General features: G+C 44.1%; 1 long non-coding RNA gene across 1 annotated transcript in view; it reads left to right on the plus strand.

Moving 5' to 3' along the window:
• Positions 1 to 38: 38 nt before the first annotated feature.
• The window catches only part of LOC132536866 (uncharacterized), a 67723-nt gene continuing 48215 nt past the window's right edge, over positions 39 to 19546 (plus strand). Inside the window, exon 1 of the long non-coding RNA XR_009548414.1 lies at positions 39 to 286. This is a non-coding gene — a long non-coding RNA (uncharacterized LOC132536866). The remainder of the gene's footprint in view (positions 287 to 19546) is intronic.

A 19546-nucleotide genomic window follows, 5' to 3' on the forward strand; every position in this document is an offset into this window, starting at 1 on the left:
GGGCCGCACAGCCAGCCCTTCCCGGCACCTCTCCTCGCTGACCCCCGACCCCCGACCCCCGACCCCTGGTCCCGACTTCACTGCGGCGGCCCCGGACACTGGCCACGTGCCTGACGCCTGCCGCCATGGCCGCCATGGCCGCCTTCCTTCGCGCCTGCCCGTGACCTCGGGGTGACCTCGGAGTGACCTCGGAGTGACCTCGGGGCTACCTCGGCCGCGCAGGCGCAGAGAGGTGACCCCGCCGCCACCGCCGCCGCCACCGCCGCCGCCCTCCCGGAGCCCAGAGGTGAGCGGCCGCCGGCTCAAGTGCAGAAGCCTGGGCGGGGGTGGGGGGTGTGGGGGTGGCCGCTCGGCGGCTAGGGCCCCGGACCGGCGGGCCTGAGTGCCCGGGTTCGACCCCCGGCGCTGCCTGTGCCAGAGCTGAGCGCGCCTCGGGCCTCTCTCGAATAGGAAGACGTAAAGCCCCGGAATACGGGGCCCGGGCGGGGTGGCGCAGCGGGTTAAGCGCACGTGGCGCAAAGCACAAGGACCGGCGTGAGGATCCCGGTTCGAACCCCGGCTCCCCACCTGCAGGGGAGTCGCTTCCCAGGCGGTGAAGCAGGTCTGCAGGTGTCTGTCTTTCTCTCCCCCTCTCTGTCTTCCCCTCCTCTCTCCATTTCTCTCTGTCCCAGCCAACAACAACGACAACAATAACAACAATAATAATAACGACAACAAAGGGCAACAAAATGGGGGGGGGGGAAATACAGCCTCTAGGAGCAGTGGATTCATAGTGCAGGGACCGAGCCCCGGAGATAATAACCCTGGAGGAGGCAAAAATTAAAAGTAAAATGAAATATAAGAAAATAATAATAATAATAATAATAATAATAATAAAAACATCCGGGCCAGCAAAAGAAGAAGGCGAAGGGAGAAGGAGAAGGAGGGAAAGAAGAAGAGGAAGGAGAAGAAAGAGGGAAAGAAGAAGAAGAAGGAGGAGAGGAAGGAGGAGGAGAGGAAGAAGAAGGAGGGAGAAGAAGGGAAATGAGGGGAAGAAGAGGAGGAAGAGGAAGAAGAAGGAGGGAGGGGAGGAGGGAAAGAAGGAGAAGAAGGAGAAGAAGAAGGAGGAGGGAAAGAGGAAGGAGAAAAAGAATGGAAAGAAGAGGGAGAAGAAGGAGAGGAAGGAGGAAGAGGGAAAGAAGGAGAAGAGGAAGGAGGAAGAAGAAGAGAAAAAAGAAGAAGAGGGAGAAAAAGGAGGAGGAGGAAAGAAGAAGAGGGAGGAGGAGGAGGAGGAGGAGGAGGAGGAGGGGGAGAAGACGGGAAAGAAGAAGGAGAAGAAGGAGGAGGAGGAGAAGAGAAAGGAGAAGGAGAAGAAGGGAAAGAACAAAGGGAGACAGCCGCAGAGCAGAATGCGGCCAGTCCGGCGCAGGGCACCAGAGGGAGGGGCTCGGGGATGGGGACAATCAGACAGACGGACAGACAGACGTGCAGCTCCCCCGGTGGTGGCGGGAGTGGCGGCGACACGCGGGCTGCTCGTCTCAGCGGCCGGGGACTCGCCGTCGTGGGTGACCTGAGTGAATTTGCTTTTTTAATTAATTACTCATTTTTCATTTTATTTTATTTTACTTTATTTTATTTTATTTTATTTTTTGATCTCCAGCATTATCGCCGGGGGCTCAGTACCTGCGCTATGAATCCACTGCTCCTTCCTGGAGGCTGTATTTCTCCCCCCCCCCCTTTTGTTGCCCTTGTGGTTTTATTGTAATTGTTGTTATGATGATGATCGTTGTCATTGAGGCCGTCGTGGTTGGATAGGACAGAGAGACATGGAGAGAGGAGGGGAAGACAGAGAGGGGGAGAGAAAGACAGACACCTGCAGACCTGCTTCACCGCCTGGGAAGCGACTCCCCTGCAGGTGGGGAGCCGGGGGCTCGAACCGGGATCCCTCTGCCTGTGTGTGAGCAACCTGATTGAATTTTAACAGTGTGCTTAATTTATTATTTTTTTAAATAATATTTTTATTGGGAGTCGGGCGGCAGGCAGCACAGCGGGTTAAGCGCAGGTGGCGCAAAGCACAAGGACCGGCATAAGGATCCCGGTTTGAACCCCGGCTCCTCACCTGCAGGGGAGTCGCTTCACAGGCGGTGAAGCAGGTCTGCAGGTGTCTGTCTTTCTCTCCCCCTCTGTCTTCCCCTTCTCCCTCCATTTCTCTCTGTCCTTCCCAACAACGAACAACATTAACAATGGTAATAATAATGACCACAACGAGGCTGCAACAACAAGGGCAACAAAAGGGGAAAAAATGGCCTCCAGGAGCGGTGGATTCATGGTGCAGGCACCGAGCCCAGCAATAACCCTGGGGGGAAAATATTTAAAAATTAAAATAAATAAATAAATGGAAAAAAATTATTTATTATTGGGTAGAGACAGAGAAATTGAGACGGGGAGAGACAGAGGGAGAGAGAGAGACAGATACAGCTGAGACCCCGTTTCACCACTCCTGAAGCTTTGCCCCCTGCAGGTGGGGACCAGGGGCTTGAACCTGGGTCCTTGCACAATGTAATGTGAGCACTTAACCAGATGTGCCACCACCTGGCCCCGGCTTACTCTGTTAATACAGTTCTAGGACTGACTTTTAAAAAAAGTTTCTTTATTGGGGGGATTAATGGTTAACAGTGGACAGTAAAATACAGTAGTTTGTCCATGTGTAACATTTCCCAGTTTTCCACATAACAGTTCAACCCCCACTAGGTCCTCCTCTGCCATCCTGTTCCAGGACCTGAACCCTCCTCCTACCCCCAGTCTTTGACTTTGGTGCAGGACACCAACTCCAGTCCAAGTTCTGCTTCTGATCTTCTTTCTCTCTCTCTCTCTCTCTCTCTCTCTCTCTCTTTCTCTCTCTCTCTCTCTCTCTCTCTCTTTGCCTCCAGGGTTATCTCTGGGGCTCCTTGCCTGTGCTACAAGTCCACTGCTCCCGGAGGACATTTTTCCCATATTGTTACCTTTGCTGTTGTTATTGTTATTGCTATTGTTGTTGGATAGGACAGAGAGGAATGGAGAGAGGAGGGGAAGACTGAGAGGGGGAGAGAAAGACAGACACCTGCAGACCTGCTGTCTGTGAAGCGACTTCCCTGCAGGTGGGGAGCTGGGGGCTCGAACGGGGATCCTTTGTGTGACATTGTGTTTCATGCCGTGTGTGCTTAAGCCACTTCTCTACCACCAGCCCCCCACCCCATCTTGTTTTTCAACTTCTGTCTGTATGAGTGAGATCATTCCATATTCATCCTTCTCCTTCTGACTTACTTCACGTGATTCCTTCAAACACCATCCGAGATGGGGTGAAGAAGGTGAAGTCACCATTTTTTACAGCCGAGTAGTATTCCATTGTGTATCTAGACCACAGCTGCTCAGCCACTCAGCTGTTGTTGGACACCTGGGTTGCTTCCAGGTTTTGGCTATCACAAATTGTGCTGCTATGAACATATGTGCACACAGATCTTTTTGGATGGGTGTGTTGGGTTCCTTAGGATCTATCCCCAGGAGAGGAATTGCAGGGTCACAGGGCAGGTCCACTTCTAGCCTTCTGAGAGTTCTCCAGACTGTTCTCCACAGAGGTTGGACCCGTTGACACAGTGCAGGAGGGATCCTTTGTCTCCACAACCTCTCTTTTCCACTACGAGTCTCTCTATTTGTATGGTGGTTTCCTTTTGCCATGAGAAACTTTTCAATTTGATGTAGTCCCATTGGTTTATTTATGGTTTTGTTTTCCATGTGCATGAACTTGGGTCACTGAAGAAACCTTGAAAACTGAGATTGAAAAGCGTTCGGCCAATGTGTTGCTCTAAATATTTGATGGCTTCTGGCCTAATATTCAAATCCTTGATCCATTTGGAGTTTACTTTTCTGCATGGTGAAATGGAGAGAGTGGTCTGGTTTCACTCTTCAGTATGTTTCAATCCATTTTCTCCAACAACATTTGTTGAAGAGACTCTCCTTTCTCCATTTTATAATAGTCGATGAAAACTTCCTAGGAAAGATAACAGTGAGATACCACTAAAAAAAAAAAAAAAAAAAACTTCCTAGGGGTATAGCCTAGAGGGAAGGACAGAAGCCCCCCCCCCCAAATTCCAACTATCTTCTTGTGCTTTGTGAGAACTATGGTGGTTATTGGTGGGGAGCATCAAATTTTGGTGGTGGGGCAGGTGTACACACACACACACACACACACACACACACACACACATGTGACACTGCACCTCTGAAATCCTATAATTTTGTAAACCACTATTAAATCACTGTGATAAACATTACAGTGCATGTATTTTCTATATATATATATATATATATTATATAGTATATATGCGTAAAATTAGAGTACAAGAAATAGTTTCAATAGGATTAGAAAATATTTTGATATGTACTATATATGATAAAATTAAAGTAGTGTACATATCCACTTATGTGTGTTTTTATATCTAATTTTCTATGAACATAAACTATGATGTAATTTTCTTGCTGGGAGCTAGAATTTACAGCGTAGAATCTTCTGGGTTCCTCCTGTCTTTTGCGGTTGACCTTTTAATTGAACACACTGCACAACAAAGAATCATTAAAAGGAAAACAAAGGATTTCCAAATCCAATCTATCCTTCTGTAATTTCATTTTCAGGAAGTGGAGAACAAAGATTTGACACAAGGGAATATTGCTTCAAAATATGCTCTTAATTGCTTGCACATGCAAATTTCAGACATTGCCAAGGTTGAGGTACTTTATTTGGATCTCTGTTTAAAGATGCAGTTCTGGAACTCTTCCATGGGCTTTACATAGTCAAAATAATCATAGTCAAAGGGTCTTTATGCACATATTGAAGTTTCATAAAGCACATAAAATCTCTTGAATTCATCTTCAAAGCATTTCAAGCGCCCTATTAACGCTAGTATGACTTTCATGAAAACAGGTGTTGAAGGTTGGTTACATTCACTTTACAGACAATAAACTGGTTGTGGTTAGATAAAAGTTTACATAGAATTTATTGGATATCCAGGAAATACCAGTAAATCCAACAGGCCCTGCACTAGACTTGTCGTACAGCTCGGTCCTTTACGGTCTTCCGTCTAGGACCAGATACAACTGGAGTAGGATGTCTCTCTCCATTTACTTCTCTTCCTTTTAAAAAGGTGAATTTTTAAAAGTACTTTCTATTAGTGATTTAATACTGCCTTACAAAATTATAAGATAACGGTATAACTCCACACCGTTCGCACCACCTGAGTTTAGTGTCCCCATTCCCTCCATTGGAAACCGCAGTGACATGGGTTGACTGTTACTTCTATAATATGGAGGATTTACAGTAGATGAGCATTAAAATTCAGGCTGGATTCAAGACATAACACTCATTTTTTTTTCTCAAGAAGAAAGATACATTCCTTGAAGTGTCATTGTCCGTTGACTAGGAAACTAAGTTCAGTTCTGTGCTGTCAACACAACTCTTGGTGTAAAATATAGACTCCTTTTAGGAGCCAACAGTTTTTTTTTTTTATCCCTATATTTAATTTAAAAACAAAAAAAAAACACACTCATAGATGAGGCAGATAGCTCATTCAGCAGAGTATGCCCTACCGTGTACAGGGCTCTGGGTTTGAACTCCAGCACCTTCTGGGAGCTCCATGGCAGATGGGGCCATGTTGTGTCTCTCATCCTCTCTCTTCTCTCTCAAACAAAGAATGAGAAAAAATTGACTGAGGAGACCCCTTTAAAGTGGCATATTACATGAGGTCCTGGGTTCATCCCCTATTAAAAAAGAAAAAAACAAAACCAAAATAAAAGCATATTGATGGTCTTTGATATTTTTATTGTTATCCTTAGTATCTTAAGCAGAATGATGGAGAATAGAGAGATGAGATGAATAAGCAAACGGAGTCTCCTCTAGAACCTGAGCTGCCCGCCTCTGGTGGAGTCCCTCTTTCCATTGCATCTTTAATCAATCAACTTATTTATTTATTGGCTAGAGATACAGAGAAATTGAGAGGGAAAGGGAAAGTTAGAGAGAATGAAAGATAGACACCTGCATCCCTGCTTCACAACCTTGTACTAGGTGTTGGTGCTGTTGAGTGAAGGCTTCCTGGTGCCTTGTGTAAAGTAAACGGAAGGTCTATGATACAAACAGAGATTCATTGAATGCTTTATTCGGGAACACTGGATCCGAAGCCTCATTTAGGTTATTGGTCTGTTAAATACATCTCAGAGGAATCACAGAGATCAGAGGAGGGAAAAAAATACCTCTTTCTGTAGTAGGATTATCGGTTTGCTTCTGGTAGACCCTAGCACTGCTATTTGAGATTTCTAAGTGACATCTTTTTCCAAAATAGAACTTGTGGAAGTTGAGTGGTAGAGCACCTGGTCAAGCACTCACATTGCAGTGATCTAGGCCCTGGTTCAAACCCTGGGTTCCTGCCTGTAGGGGGAAGGCTTCACGAGTGGTGAAGCAGGGCTGTGGGTATCTCGCTCTCTCTTTCTCTCTCTCCCTTTTTACCTATTTCCTCCTTCCCTCTTAATTTCTCCCTGCCTCTATCCAAAGTATATAAACAACAACAAAAAAGAAGCCTGTGATTTTGATTGTGATGTTTATGCATAGAAGCTATTTGAATCTATCATTTTAGAATTGAAAATTCATATCAGTGCTTATTTGAAAAACTAGCAAGATCACTCCTGTAAATTCCTTCAAAAACAAACAAACAAACAAACAAAAAAACCCTGAGCCGTTAAAAGTCTGGAATAACTGGGTGACTCAGGTTCCTCATGGCTGCATCCTCTGAGAAGCTCCCTCTTGCATTTGGTTCCTGCTGTATACACGGGACAACAATGCATTTTACCCCAAAGAAGTAAGAAAAAACCAGGGGCTGGGTGGTGGTGCACCTGGTTAAGCGCACACAGTACTCAGTGCAAGGACCCACAGAAAGATCCCGGTTCAAGCCCCCGCTCCCCACCTACAGCCTGGTTGTTTCATAACGGTGAAGCAGATCTGCAAGTATCTTTCTGTCTCCCCCATCTCTCTCAGTTTCTGTCTGTCCTCTCCAATAAAATGGGAAAAAAATGGCCACCAGGAGCAGAGGGTTCTTAGTGCTGGCACTGAGCCCCAGGGATAACCCTGGAGGCAGGAGAGGGAGAGAGAGAGAAGTAAGAAAACACCAAGGACTTCAAACTTTTTTAAAGATTCATTTATATATCTATTTATTTTTTGTGAGAGAGCAAGAAGATAGGACACCACCACTCAGCTCTAGTATAAGGTGGTGCCAGGGGTTGAACCTGTAGCCTCTGGGGCCCCAGACATATGAATTAGTCCTCTTAACAGGCCCAGGAATCTTTAGGCTTCAGAGACATTTATGCAGATTCTGAGACTGAGCAGGTGACAAGGACCGTTAGATACGGATGCTGCAGGTTCGTTAAAGGAGTTATTCAATTTGAAGGGGCTCTTTTCTTCCTCCTGTGCGGGTTATGAAAGTGATGGTTCATTTCTACTGAATTCTAAACAAAGGTAGGAAATCGCTACTCAAAGGAAAGGAAACAAGCAGACTCATTGAAGCAAACATAAAGAAAGCTAATCTTCCAACTGGGACTTTGCCCGTTATGGGGGCCTGTGAGCTGGAGTATCGGCTGCTGTCAGCACCACTTCTGTGGAAAAATTGCATCCATGTCATGTAATTGGTTCTGCAGCCTCACTGGAACATGGCGAAGCAAGAAGGCTCATGAGGGGTACTCGGTGGCCGCATGGGCCAGAAGTCGAGACATGATGAAAACCCAAGAAGGGAACTTGAAAAGATAGGGGAAGGTGTGTTGGAAGTGAGTTTACCGAAGGTGTCAGGAGAGGAACGAAACTGTGAGGGTGCTGAGCTGTGAGTAATGCTCTGAGACTGGCTAAGAACCAGTGAGAGTCGTGGCTGGATTCTGGAGCCCTGTTTCCCTTCCACCCACTGTGCTGGGACTAGAACCCCCTGCAGCAGTGACAGACACAGGACCTCCACATTCGTATCTGGGCTCTGGAGAAACACACACCCGTGTTCAGAAATGGACGTTGTTTTTAGCTGCTTCCAGAGGCTCAGAGCCCACTGACAGCCACCTCTCCCAAGCAGTCTTGAGTCTTCTCTTTCCAGATTAAGAATCAAGGTAATTAGCTCTAATCCTCTCTGGCATTATGCTATTCCACTGCAGAATACTGTGCCCCAGGATGGTTCCGTAGCCCCCATGTCCACTTGGTCGATTCCAAATTATATTCCTCCATGAGGATCATTTCTGGAACCATCCGTTTCACCCCAGTTCCATGGCTGCCAGTTCTTAGCAACATCGCCCCGCCAGATATTCGTCGGGATGCGGCATCATCTAAGTTCATTTCCCACATCTACGCTCGACCGGACCTGCCAATATACTTGGATATCTTCGCCCACCCTGTCCAACGCTTGACGTCTCGTCACCCAATCTGGTCCCCTACGCCTACACTGAACTTCTCTGTTCCAGACTCTTGGAAACAGAGTTGGCAGTCAGCTGAGGTCAAGAACAAACACCTCATCACAGACCCCTGCGAGCGTCCACCAGGCTTTGACCTAGCACGCTATGATTGGGCCCGCCTCAATCACTATCGAACAGGCCATGGCCGGTGCGCCGCTATGTTCCACCGCTGGGGAGCCAGAGACGACCCGAACTGCCCCTGCGGCTCCAGACAGACTATGACCCACATAGTCAACGACTGCCACCTCTCCAGATTCAAAGGAGGTCTTGAAACTTGACATCAGGCTCAACCTGACGCTGTTGACTAGCTAGGGCAAACGCTAGAAGAAGAAGCTCTAATCCTAACCCTGGGGCAAGGGAGACAGCATAGTGGTTATGCAAAGAGACTCTCCTGCCTGAGGCTTCAAAGTCCCAGGTTCAACCCTCAGAACCATCACAAACCAGAGCTGAGCAGTGAGTGCTCTGGTAAAAAAAACAAACAAACAAAAAAAAACAAATGCAGAAGCAAATAAAATAAAATAGCCCTTGGGGAGTCTTAACTTGAGGTCCAAGCTTATTTTAGTTGGCCTGTCGGTATCTGTCCTGGGAGGGAAGGTAAACTGTGAAGTATGAGCCCTGGTCAGGTATGAGCTCCTGCAATTGTGGGGGCTTGAAGTCCAAGATGAAGGTGTGAGCAGGACTGAGATCTTCTCAGACCTCTCTCCTGGGGTTGTGGATAGCTAGCTGTCTTCTTGCTGTGTCTCCAGTAGCCTTCACTCTTTGTTCATGTCCTAAGCTCTCCCCCTCATAAGGACATCAGTAATAATGGCTTAGGACTGACTCTGAATTTCTTTATTGAATAAGGACAGCCGGAAATCAAGAGGGAAGGGGGTGATAGAGAGGGAGAGAGGCAGAAACACCTGCAGGACTGCTTCACCACTTGCAAGGTTCTCCCCCTGCAGGTGGGGATGGGGGCTCGAACCCACGACCTTGCGCATTGTAATACATGCGCTCAACCAAGTGCGCCACCACCCGGCCCCTAGGATTTCACATTTAGTATAGTTGAGGAGTAAGTAACCCATTGCATATATATGGTAATGATTTATAGTAGGGTCTTTGAACTTAAAGGAAAAAAGACAGTAAGGGTAAACACAAGGTAGTTATTTATTTGCTTATTTTACCAGAGCCCTGCTCAGCTTAAACTGGCTTAAACTGGTGCTGGAGATTGAACCTAGGAGCTCAGAGCCTCAGGAACCACAGTCTCTCTGCATAACCATTATGCTCTCTCCAGCAGTCTACTTTTTTTTTTTTTTTTTTAATAAAAAGGAGACAGTGACAAAAACCATAGGATCAGAGGGGTACAACTCCACACAATTCCCACCACCTGAGCTCCATATCCCATCCCCTCCCCTGGATAGCTTTCCTGTTCTTTATCCCTCTGGGAGTATGGGCCCAGGAGGACCCTGCTTTTTAACTAGTGATGTTTCGAACTCTAAAAACCTCCTCTCCGAATAAGGGCATATTCTCAGGGGAGGGCTTCAATATATGCATTTCGGGAGACATAATTCAGCACACAGCCTGGCTCATATCAAGGGCATGGAGAGCCAAAGAGCTGATGAAGATCACCACCGGGAAGTGGGTAAAAAAATATCATGACAGTCTAACTCAGCTTTAATCCTAGCGTGGAGTAATCAGGCCTAATTGAAGACAATTCTGTGAAATGTGACCTGAGCAAATTGGCTTTACTATATTTATTTATTTATTTATTTATTTTTACCTGAGCTCAGCTCTGGCTTATGGTGATGTGAGAGATTGAACCTAGGACTTCAGAGCCTCTAGCATGAGGGTCCCTTTGCATAATCAGGGGAGGGACCAGCACCTGTTCTTAGTCCAGCTTTTCCTCTCTAGCTGAGGTTGTGTTGAGTATCCTGAAGAAGTCAGGGCCTTTCATCGTAGAGGCCAGCACATACCCCCCAGCTCCGTAGTCAGAGTTGTTTATTAGCTATCCAGAGGGGTGGAGAAGGTCTGGCTTCTGCCTCTTGTCTTCGTGATACGTGTTGTTTGTGAACTAAAATTGGTAGCTTCTTCACTTTTATCATGCAAATGTCTATTGAGACACTCTCCTGTCCTGATCAAACTTCCTGTCCTGATCAAACACGTGCTAGAAAGGAATTGTGGGCCATGTAGTCTTCCAGCAAGTTGACATAGTTACAAAGCCACCACAAGCCTACTGTCAGCCTTGTGACGATATCCATTTTCTTAAACGATGTGTAAATCTGAGTATTTCACTTCAGCATGAAGACAGTAACAAAGCCATTCTCATGCCTAAATGACTCAACCATCCTATGGACAAAACAGATCACATGCCAGTCTTTGCCCCTCAAAAGGGGGAGCTGAGGGTATTTGTGTCTTTTGTTTTCATTCCTCTCATTCTTCACATACGCCAGAAGATAGCCTGTGGACTGGGGAGACAGCATAATGGTTCTGCAAAAGACTTTCATGCCTGAGGCTCCAGTGTTGGAGGTTTAATCCCCAGCACCATCATAAGCCAGAGCTCAGTAGGGCTCTGGTCTCTCACTTTGTCTTTCTCTCTTATTAAAATAATAATAAAACGAAGATAGCCTGTAACTTAAATTCTGAAGGCCACAGTTAACTAGAATCCACACATTTTATGCTAGAGAATGAGGGGATGAGAGAGGAGGAAGTATACCTATAAATGTTATATGTGCCAAGAGGCATATGCATGCATGTTTATACATATATAACATACAGTTATAGATGACACACATGTATCTACTAATATCAAACAAGGAAAACCTCAGATCCATCGCAGTCCTCATTCTTCAGTGGGTCAGGTATCATACTGTCGCTGGTATCATACTCCCTTTATTCACTGGCTGTTCTATATTTCTGCCCTCTCAGCCAGCCTCATCTCTGGTTGTGGTTCCTAGACTTGCCCAAACCTCCCTTCCTGGATTGTGTGGGCTGTTGGCAGCCCTGCCTGAATTGGGTTGTTGTGGTGGTTTCTCACTGACTGTGGTCATAGGACATGGATGGACCCAACGATGCTTAGAGGATCTTCCCAATTGTAGAAATACTCCTCCTTATCCTCATTCTAGGCTAACATATCTCATCGTCCTTTTGAAAGATTTTTCTAGCTTGACCATGTTTCCTGATTAAAAGCAGGTCTCCTTCTTAAAACCATTCTTCCGTGCAAAAATACCCATGTGTGTTTTTGTGTACACTTATGTGCGTAAATGCTATGTATCTGCACACATATATGACTGTGTTTGCATAACTTTCAAGCAAACCAAATGTTGGACTCAGTATACAATGAAATCCCGTGTTTGGTTTTCCTCATTTACTGCCAGCTTAACTGGAATCACATATGGTTTATATCTCTGTACAGTTAACACCTCCAAGAATATGTCTTACCTTTAAAAAAGTAAAGAAAACCCTGGGAGATTTTCTTAATAACTTTTATATGTGTCCCTACCATGGAAGCCACTCATGCTTAGAACCCTAATTGTCTATGAATATTTTGTCAATATCTATCTGTCTGTATCTACGTACCTATTTATCTACCTATTATCTATCTATCTATCTATCTATCTATCTATATATATATGTATATATATATGTTCAGGGAACTGTAAAATATTAATTTTTCTTAAAGATATTTTTATCATTTATTGACCATAGACAGAGAAATCAAGAGGGAAGGGGGCAACAGAGTGGGAGAGAGGCACGTGCAGCAATTCTCCATAGCCAGGGCCTTGAACCTGTTCTTGTATACAGTCATGTGTGCTTAACCAGGTGCACCACCACCCAGACCCTAAAATATTCACTTTATACATCAACTTGGCTAGGCCACAGTGACTAGATATGTGGACAGACATCCTGGAAATTTCCATCAGGGTGTTTTCGGATGACGTGAGTACTTACTATGGTGGACTTAGAATTAAGCTGATTAACCGCCCCCCCCCCCCCCCCGTAATGTGAGTGGGTCTCATCCCATTAGTTGATAGTTTCATATAAGTCGTGGGTTATGCTCTGCTTTTTCTTTTTCTTCTTCTTTTCTTTTTGATTGTCTCTAACTATCAAATGAAGCAGACTCCGTGTCTGCTTGAGCCAGGCAATGCAAATCATGTTTTGAAGTTATTTATGTGCTTTTAAGAATTTCATGGCACGTCAGCATGTTTCCTCACTCACCTACAGTGTATATGGCTAGAAGCTGTCCTTGTTATGTAGATTCACTGGCTCCATAGATGCTTAACATATTTGCTTCTTGCAGATGGGTGGCCTACGAAGTCAGAAAGGTCCCATTGATCCAAGAATGCATACTTATAGGACAACATTTGTTGGTTGGTTGGTTGGTCGGTTGGTTGAAGTCTTACAGTCACAGAATGAGCAGCTGTCATTAGATCTTCTACGATGTGCAGATGTGCACTGTAGGACAGTGGCTGCCTTGGGCAGGTGAGGCACCCTGTGACTGGGAACTGCTCACAGACAGAAGCCGAGAAATAATAACGGAAGGGGAAACACAAAGCAGAACTTGGGCTGGGTTTGGGGTATTGTACCAAAGGAAAGGGCTCTAGGGATGGTGAGGGCTTTCAGGTCCTGGTTCAGGATGGTGGAGAGGACCTAGGCATAGAGGAGTTGATATGAACAGAATATCCACCAAAGAAGAGATCCAAAAGGCCAACAGCATATGAAAAAACACGCTGTCTATATTTCAGTTTTTCTTTCTTTCTTTCTTTCTTTTTTTTTTTTTGCCTCCAGGGTTATTGCTGGGGCTCAGTGCCTGCACCATGAATCCACTGCTCCTGGAGGCCATTTCCTCCCCTTCCTTTGTTGCCCTTATTGCTGTAGCCTTGTTGTGGTTATTATTGTTGTTGTTGATGTCGGTCATTGTTGGAGAGGACTGAGAGAAATGGTGAGAGAAGGGGAAGACAGAGAGGGGGAGAGAAATGCTAGACACTTGCAGACCTGCTTCACCGCCTGTGAAATGACTCCCTTGCAGGTGGGGAGGCGGAGGCTCGAACCGGGATCCCTATGTCGGTCCTTGCGCTTTGTGCCACATACGCTTAACCCGCTGCCTGACCCCCTGTCTATATTTCTTAATTCTGAAGCCTCTATTATCCTGTGAACATATCTTTTTTCTAATTAGTTTTCACATTTTCCTCTCCTTTTCTTCCAAGTTTTATTTCCTTTTAGTGGTACTTTTTTTTTCTGAGATTTGGCTATAGAGTAGGATATGATAAATTTGACTATCTCTGTACACCCTACTTCTTTATTGGATAGAGACATCCAGAGATTGAGAGGAAGGGGAGATAGGGAGACAGAAAGACACATTCAATAGTGCTTCACCACTTGTGAAACTTTCCCCCTGCAGGTGGGAACAGGGGCTTGGACCTGGGTCCTTGTGCATTATAATATGTGCGCCACCACCCAGCCCCTATACTCCCTACTTCTCATTAGCTTTTATTTCATCTTTATATGCCTTGATATTATGTTATGCAGATTAGAAAATTAAAATATCCATCAGTTTTTCCTGGGTGCATGTGTTTTGCCCCAAATTAAAAAAAAAAAAAAGTTAACGATTTGGATGATCCTTTTAAATAATGGAAACAAGTTTTCTGAAGAAGAATTTGTTTGTACTGGGGAAAGAGAGACAGGCTGGTGGCTAACGGCTGACTAGGTAACATCCATGTCCAGCAGAGAAGCGGTTTTATAAGCCAGATCTCCTTCTTCTGCACCCCATAAAGGATTTTGATCCCTACTCCCAAAGGGACAAATGTTAAGAGAAGAGAACCAAAGAGTACTGGATCCCAATTTCACTTGGACCCTGAACTTTTGTGACAAGGAACCTTTGTTTTTGCACTATTTCTGAGAGGGAAGATAATTTGAAGAACACCTGAGGAAGGCAGGTGCTGTTTCTCTTACCTGAAAAAGAAGAGGAAAAAGAAAAAAACACCTGGAAATTGTAATAGGTATAGGTGTGGCTTAGAAAGGAAGTGAAGGCAGGGCCATACAAGTGAATAAAAATAGGCAAAGGGAGAACTCTTGGCGTTTACATCTGGAGAGAGATGGGGGCGCAGAATTTTAGTTGTAGGAACCGTGTAGAAATATACCCCTATTACCTTATTATTTTATAATCTTATAAAGTACTATTCAATTACTAATTGAAAAAGGTATAAGAGAGAGAGAAGAGAGAGAGAGAGAGAGAGAGAGAAAATAAAGAAGAATTTGTTTGGAAATCTGTACGCCAGGGTCATGGAGGTCCCCCCATTCAATGGCAAAGTTGGCTTGTGAGCACCTACCATGCTCACCTTGTCTGATTGCCCCCTGGCAAGACGCTGCCATGCTTAAGAAGTTTGCCACATTGCAGATACCTTGGAAACCAGACTGGTGCATCCACTGAGTAATTTACCTGTGATGATGATGATGAACTGTCAAACTCATCCTGCTAAATGAATAGCAACCTAGTTCAAGTTCACGATGTCTCTCAAGTCTATGATGACCAACACATCTTCTTTTTGTCATCAAGTTCACAAGAATGTCTGAAATGTTCACATGGGTCCTAACACTGTGTGGTGAAGTGAAACAGTCCTGAATGTGGAGTCGATGGCCTGGATGTTCGCCCTGGAAAATGAAACATTGTCACGATGAACTCTGTCTTGGGCAGTCTAAACATGAAGATTGGAAAATATTTGACCCACAGCGAAAGAACGAGAGTTAATAGCGATTGTCCTAACATGAATTTGATTTCTTTTGAAGTGGCCGCTAATTTTAAAGAATGAAGACCCTAGGACCGCTAGGAATAACTTTGAATTTAATTTAAAACCACCACATGACAGGCTGTCCTGCCAGCTATTGCAATGGAAATTTATTGAATTTTTTTTTCTCCAGAAAGCTTTTATTTATATAGGACATTTTTCAACCATGGGAGATGATTTAGATTGGTTTTATAGGAATATGCATAGCTATTGTTCAATCAGTGGCATTCCTGGTTTTAGTTTTTCTTGTCAATTGTTGATGACAGCATCCAGAAATGGGAGTGTTAGGTTTCTTCAATCCTGAAATTGTCCAGAATCCAGGCTTCTCTGATTTAGTGAATTGAAGGAAGGAAGGCATGTTACAGTCCCAATGGATTTCATTGTGAATCCTGACCCAGTTTAGTTTGGAATTCTTAAATGTTATTTTGTAGACTACTTTTCAACTTTAAGGATCATGGTTGTGTAGTACCTGACAAGTTTTCTTACTAATTTAGTACCTCACAGGAAGAACAGAGTTAGTTGATGGTGTAATTTATTCACCATGAATCATAGTGTTTTGATACCTGGTAATAATTGGCTCATTTTATAAGTTCTTGTTTCTGTTTTATCCTAAAGTGCCAGAGTTGGTAAGTATACGGAGTTGTTTATTTACTAATACAGAGAGGGTTCTAAGATGACTTACTTTGAACATGTATTATCAGGTCTAATTTGCAACTTTCTGATTCAAATGGGAACAATACCAATTGTAGTCTCCTGGCATTTGTCTCTCCCTCTTCTTCACATGGCAAAGAATACATGAAAGGTGGCCTGAGATTGCAAAGGACAAATATCTTAAAACATTTCATGATGGTGGCCAGAGAGGTGACTTTGCATGTGTGAGACTAGCTTTATTCATTTGTTTTTTTAAGATGTTTTTAACCCTTTTTTTTTTTAAATAGGGCAGAGAGAAATTGAGAGGGAAGGGGGATAGAGAGGGAGATAGAGACAGAGAGACCTATAGTACTTGCTTCATTGTTTGTGAAGGTTTCTTCCTGTAGATGGAGACCTGGGGCTTGAACCTGGGTCTTTGCATAGCTTGTACCTGGGTCCTAACACATGCACTTAACCAGATGGGCCATCGCCTGGTCCCTCTGGCTTTATTCTTATGTACTGCATGTGTCAGGAGGATGCTGTGGTTCTCATCCTCTCAATAATATGCAAGCAAATGTCTAATAAAAAGAGGAAATAAGAGTTGGGTACACCTGTTTGAGCCCACACACTTCAGTGCACATGGCCCTGGTTTCAATCCCCTGACCCTCACCTGCAGTGAGGAAGCTTCACCAGTGGTGAGACAGTGCTGCAGGTGTCTCTCTGTCTCCCTCTCTACCTCCTCATTCTATCTCAACTACTCTCTGCCTCTATCCAAAATAATAATAATAATAAAAAGAATGAAAATGCAGTTAGTTTTAATACACTTACCAGGTGAGCCAAGTTATAGTGCTCTCACTAAAGCTAGGATCCGAGGGGGCCTTGTACAGATGGTAGGGTGCACACATTACAGTGTGCAAGGATCCAGGTTCAAACCTCACCGTCATGGGGGTGGGGGGGGGGGAAGCTTCACATTCCTTTATGTGTTTCCTCTCTCAATACAAAAGAATGGAATCCAAAAACTCCAGAAATTCACTGACTAGAAAAAAATAATCAGAAAATGCTTAAGATAATTTAAGAAGTAAGATAGAATCCAGGAGTTATTTAAACCAGTAACCTCTGATGTTATTGGTCTTTAGATGTCCATTGCACTGGGGAGACAACCGCATGCAAACACAATTTTGTTTGTTTTTGTTTGTTTGTTTTTTTTAATAACTGAATTATGGTTTTCAAGCCGACCCAAATTTGGGCAAGTGCTTTTTGTATTGATCTAATCAAGGTCCTCTTAATTGGCAAGGCTAGGACCAGCCCAACGACAATTATATAAATGGTTATATAAACGACAGTTTCATTCAGCCAAATCAGGAAACTGGTTTCTTACAGTGCAAATGTCTATCCCTTGTGACTTTTGAAGCTTCCAAATGCTGCCCTGATGAGCCTTTGATACAGACTCTTGGTCAGTTGTCATTGACTGGGAAACTATTCAGCCAACTGTTGTTTCTGAACCTTGGTAGGATGGAGTACTGAGGATTTGCTTCTCCTGTCAAGTAAATCAGTTGGAGGAAGTAACAAGGGGACTGGACTGACTGCCAAGTTAAGATGCATGAGCTGGTGTAGATTAGGGGCCAGGAGGAAATTCTGGGAGGGGAGATGACAGTCATTTTGTTTCTTCTCCGCAGAATGGCTTTTGGCTCCACCATGTTTTGACCTTACTCGTGTGGATGCTCTTTATGCTTCATATATGTCAGGTGGAGAGGAGAAAATGGCAGGGACCTAGGTTGACGTGCTTCCTCATATTAATCTCAGAAAGTATAATGTCTAACGCTGTGCCTGGAGAAAGATGAGTCCATGACCCTTTCTGTCAGATTTCCTCGTAACAAAGTCCTGAAATCAAGAAGGGGAGCGAGGGATTTTTTTTTTAATCCAGGGAGATGAGAAATTGTACCCATGTGTCAACAACTAGATTATTAACCACTGGCCCCCAATAAAGCTTAAAAAAAAAGATTTCTAAATGTCATTTCGATAATGAAAAAAAATACGATTGTAAACCTGAGTCTAGTTCTGCATTTTATTACCACTTCTCAATGGTCAGTTAAATTCGCACCATTTTTTAAAATAATAGACAGTTCCAAAACTTCACTCAGTTTTTCCCTGGGTTCAGAGAACAAATTGGAGCCAGTACGTGGCCAATATTTTGAATTACATGAACTGTATTGAAGATGGTTCCATTAATTTCTGAAACCCATGTCAGGTAATGGAAAACAAACCTGCATCTCAGTATTGCCTTCCAAAAATGAGATACAGAGGTAGTGATTCCAGTAATTTAGAACAGGACGCTGTAAGATTTTCCTTTTTGGTTATTACAGATCACTGGAGTGTGTGGGGGGGTGTGTGTGTGTCTGTTTTCAATAACTGCTGATATAGCAAAGAGGAGATTGCCTCTTTATTGGGGAAGGGAAACACCATATGTAAGTTTGATGCCAGACTCAATAGTGACCTTCCAAATATTAACAGCCACAGCGGATACCATCTCAGTGTTGGAAAAGGTATTGCATCTGATTAAAATGAAAGTCTGATGCTTAAATTTAGATCTGTGCAGCCCGTGCCCTGGAGGTGTTCACTTTTAGTTGCTCTAAGAAACGTGTTCTCTCTTTATTTCTTTGGTCTGAGTGGAGAGAAATAAAAAAAAAAAAAATGAAGATATAACCAGCACGACATTCAACTGATGACTGGATAAAAAAATGATGGAGCTTATGCTCGATAGAGTATCATGCACCAATAAAAAGGGACGATATTGCACCCTTTGGGATACAGTGGATGGAACTGGAGAAGATGATGCTCAGTGAAGCAAGTAAGGTGGTGAAGACAACTACAGGATGGTTTCACTCATGCAGAATATAGACCATTGAGTATATGAATGGGAAAAAAGACTTAACCTATTTCTAGGACTGTGGAAGAATCATAGTGGTTGTCTGTGAAGGTGGGGATGGGGACACAGACCTTTAGTGATGGGAGTGGTGAAAATATTTAAAAAAAAATAGAACTAGGGAGCTGGGAAGTAGCGCAGCGGGTTAAGTGCAGGTGGCGCAAAGCGCAAGGGCTGGAGTAAGGATCCCGGTTCAAGCCCCCAGCTCCCCATCTGTAGGGGGAGTCACTTCACAGGCGGTGAAGCAGGTCTGCAGGTGTCTATATTTCTCTCCCCCTCTCTGTCTTCCCCTCCTCTCTCCATTTCTCTCTGTCCTATCCAACAACAGCAACTGCTATGACAACAATAACAACTACAAGTACAACAAGGGCAACAACAAAAAAATAGAACTAAAATATTGTGATTCTCAGGAGCATTTCAGGCAAACAAACTACATTTCCCAAAGTCGTAATTGTGTAAGACACATATTACAAAACTTCATTGTTTATGTTTAGGTTATCTGGGGAAAAAAGAAAACAGCCCTTCTTTTGATGTTATGTTATGCTACAGAAAACAAGGCCTATTCCTCTGAATTCAGCTACACCCAGTGAGATCTCGCCTCCAGCACCTATAACCACATTTTCAAAACTCATCTCACTTAACCAGACAGCAGCCAGATACTATTATCCTTTTTGTTATAAGGTATTGTCTTTCCTAGGACTGCAGTTCTTGGATCTCCTCCCAGCTGGCCTGGAGTTCACTTTAGCTTTCTTTG

This window comes from Erinaceus europaeus, chromosome 2, assembly GCF_950295315.1.
Source record: "Erinaceus europaeus chromosome 2, mEriEur2.1, whole genome shotgun sequence".
Classification (NCBI taxonomy): Eukaryota; Metazoa; Chordata; class Mammalia; order Eulipotyphla; family Erinaceidae; genus Erinaceus; species Erinaceus europaeus.